The sequence below is a fragment of the Acomys minous genome (genome assembly GCF_964271855.1).
Source record: "Acomys minous genome assembly, chromosome: 12".
NCBI classification, from domain to species: Eukaryota; Metazoa; Chordata; class Mammalia; order Rodentia; family Muridae; genus Acomys; species Acomys minous.
In genome coordinates this window covers 24,179,183-24,183,286 of record NC_140493.1, presented here as the reverse complement: position 1 = coordinate 24,183,286, position 4,104 = coordinate 24,179,183, and positions in this window count along the sequence as shown.

Here is a 4,104-nt window from a genome sequence, read left to right as displayed (position 1 = left end):
GGTAGAAGAAAAGACTTTTTAATCTCAAAGGTGCTTTCTTAGTTAGCCAACTGAGGTGGCTCATCTTCACAGCCAATTTGACTGGGATTAAAGTCACCTAGGAGACAGAGGAGGCATGCTTCCGGATGTGTCTGCAGGATGCCTCTCAAGGTGATTAACTGAGCAGGGAGACCCACACTGGAGGCAGGCAGTGTCCTTCCATGAGCTGAGTGGAGAGACCTACCCTCACAGGAGCTGGGAGCCCAGAAGAAATAAAAGGAGAAAGCCGGGCAGGTCCAGCATCCCTTTTTTCTCTGCTTCTTGGTTATCTATGCAGTAGCCAGTTTTCCTTGCCCACACTCCTGTAGCCATGATGTTCTACCCAAGTGCAGGGAGCCAAGAGACCCTGGACTGTGAGCCTCTGAAACTGTGAGCCAAGATTGATCTTTAAAGTTGTTTCTATCAGGCACTTCATCTCAGAAATTTGAAATAGCTAAGTTATCTAACATACTCAAAAAAGTCTGTTCGGGAAAGAATTATGTGTATATATTTTGATGTACACAGGACTCCTCTGTATTTTTTTGGGGGGGGGTACACAGGAAACCCAACAGGAGTTGTGGAAAACCCACATCATTTTTAAGGCAACTGACTGGTGAAAGCATCTTCCATAAGGAAACAGAGACTATTCACATTAAAAAAAAAAAAAAAGAGTTCTTTGAGGGCCAGTGAGATGGACCAGCTGGTTAAAGTGTTTGCCTCCAAGCCAGATCACCTAACTTCCACCCCTGGGACCTGCATGGTAGAAAGAGAGAACTGACTTCCTTAAGTTGTACACACACACACACACACACACAGACACACACACACACACACACACACACACACACACAGAGAGAGAGAGAGAGAGAATAGATAGATAGATAGATAGATAGATAGATAGATAGATAGATAGATAGATAGCAATAAATATATAATCATATTGCCTTTGAAAAGAGGTCTTTGGGACCCTCAGCTTGCAGTTAGGAAGAAGGTGGAAAACATGACCAGGCTGCCAATGTAGCTATTTGTTATGGTAAAGAAGAGGTGGCTCAAAAGTCAGACCAGGAGAGCAGAGGTAAGAACAGCAGATTAGGGAACTGCTTCAAGATGAGGTAGTGCTTCTCGGTCCACATCCTCAGATTCCTCCCCACACTTGGGAGGGATCAGGGTCAGCTGTGGGCTTCCCTTCCTCTTAGCTTTGAATGGGGGTGTCTCTTGTGTTTACCTTGTCACTGCCTTGCCATTGCATGCTTTGGGGCTTTACTGTTAAAATCTTGTCTTTTTAATTCACAGAGTTTGCAATCAGAAGGAGCTATGTCTGAGGTACCTCAGATGCTGAGATCCACGTCTCCCTCCTGATGTCTCCATAAGATGAGCACTCAGGGCTATTGAGGTAGAAAGAAGGTATCTTTGTAATAAAAATTCTTTTATTTGTTCTTTGACAATATATCTTGAACATATGTACCCCCAATTTCCCCACCGTCCCACTCCCTCAATTTGCCCTCAACACATCCCCCTCTCCTCCTCGGTATCCTCTCTCTTTCTTATTTATTTGTTTATTTTCATGACCCACTGAAACCAAAAGTGCTTCCCGCTGGCATGTTGGCCGACCGTGCTGGCTTGATTCTGTGCAGGTGCACATAGATGCTATGATTCATGAATGCAAAGGGCACATCATGTCCAGAAGAAAGCATTTCATAGCACTCTTATCTTCCCTCAGGCTCTTCTTTCCCATCACATCTTCCTTGATGTTTCTTGAGCCTTGGTGTATGGAAGGGTTAATGTATATGTCTGTTTTAGGACTGAGTATCCACAGTCACTTATGAGCAAAGATATTTTACACGTGGGAAACATCTGAATGTTTGTGCTGAAAGTACATATTATCATGAATTAACAAACATCACGAATTCTTTGTCTCTTTTCTCATCAAGGAAATTGAGTTCACTCTCCCTTTGTTTTGAGTCTTGGCTGGTCCTGCGATGTGTTCCTACTGACATAGTGTTGTAGAAAGCCGACCACTGTGAACAGAAACCTTGGCATCCTTCTAGCAAGACAGGCCACTTGGGTAAAGAGATCCTGGAGAGTGATAGATGACAGAGGTGACAGGGAAAGCCAGACATTCCAGCCAGGCTCCTACCTTAATCTTTGGAAAACCAGCTTAATTAGCACCACATGAAACAGTGATGAGCTGTTCCCATTACATCTTGAAGAGTTAAAGAGTCATGAAGAAAATTGTTTCTGTGGCTTTAAGAAAATAAATGTTGGGGCTGGAGAGATAGCACTGACTGCTCCTCCAGAGGTCCTGAGTTCAATTCCCAGCAACCACACAGTGGCTCACAACCATCTGATGCCTTCTTCTGGCCTGCAGGTGTAAATGCAGGCAGAGTGCTGTATACATAATAAGAAATAAATCTTTTTTAAAAAAGAAAATAAACGTTGGAATTAACAACATTTATTTGCTATTAAAAGAAACCATATATGGAAACTGGTACCAGGAGTGGGATTTGATGTTATTGGTAACAAATGTTTGCTGTATTTAAAATTACTGTCATATAGTCTCTCTCTCTCTCTCTCTCTCTCTCTCTCTCTCTCTCTCTCTCTCTCTCTGTCTCTCTCTGACTCTCTCTCTCTCAATAAAATTATGCTTTTGTTAGATGTGTTTGTTTAGGATGGTGGTGGTACAAATTATCCTTTTACCCCTTAAGTCACCATATCAGATTTAAAAATATCCCTGAGGCTCCTCATGATAAACTAGACTTAACATAGGCCACAGGACACTGGCCTTTGAGTTGCTGTAGCAATTGGGCAAACTTTGAATGCCTTGGGAAGGCATGGAATGTTTCAACTGTTGGAGATCTATGGATATTAATGGTCATAAGAAGACTGGCCAATCCAAAGATAATTTCCAATACTTTCTCCTGTTCCTAACTGTGCATGGCATTTCTCCTACAAGGAAAAATAGATTTCTCCATCCTCTTGATTCTGGGATGTCTTTGTGTCTTTCTGATGGACAGAACTTGAAATATGTAAATTTTCAAAATGCAGGCTTCCTGCTGCTTTGAAGTTTCCAACTTTGCTTCCTTTGGACCCAGTTACAGTATAAGCAGATTGGAGCCAAAGCCCTCAGTGATAAATACCCTTATGTATGAAGTTTGACCAACCTCCAGGCCTCCAGCCTATTCCAGATAACGTCACAGGCTTGTAGATGAGGCTACTTTGGGATTCCAATGTATCTTACTCTGTTTTCTTTTGCTATAACAAAACACCAGTGGGTTTTAAGCTTTAGAGGAAAGAATCTTGCATTGGGTCATGCTTTTGGAGGTTGGGAAGTCTTATGTTTCTAGAATATATTTGGCTTCTGGCAAGTTTTCTTATGTCATGTAGAGAGAATTACCTGCTTTCTAGGGACTCCCTTCCTATATAAAGTCATTAATGCTATTATGGGAGACCCACCCTCATGATCTAATCTAACCCTAAACACCTCCCAAAGCTTTCACCTCTAACTGCCATGGCTTATGAACTTGGGGATTAAGCTATCAACATAAAAACTTTTGGGGTGTACATTTGTACCATAAGCAATGCTAGCCAAAATGCCAATTAAGTGACCTTTGGTGACATTACATGGAACAGAAGAATTGACTAACCAATCCACCCAAGACCCATTAGAAATAATACGTCAGAGGGCTGGTGAGACAGCATAGAAAGTAAATGCATTTGCTGTACAAGCCTAACAGTCTGACTTCCACCCATGTAAACACAGCCAGGTGTTCTGGATGGCCCAGAAGCTCTTGGGTTGGCTATCCAGGAGTGTTGCGGCATAGAAGAAAAATAACAGAGAGCCTCCATCAATAAGGTGGAAGGAGACTCAATTCTTAGAAAGTTGTCCTCTGACATCCCCATGTTGCGCCCCATGGTCAGTGCATGTGTGTGTGTGTGCTTGTGTGTGTGTGTGTGTGTGTGTGTGTGTGTGTGTGCACCCCACAAACAAACACAAAGGAGAAGAAGGCAGAACAGGAAGAGGAAGAGTCATTAATCTACAAAGGAACATTTTTCTTCTGTGGATAGCTGAGCTATATGCAACCATTT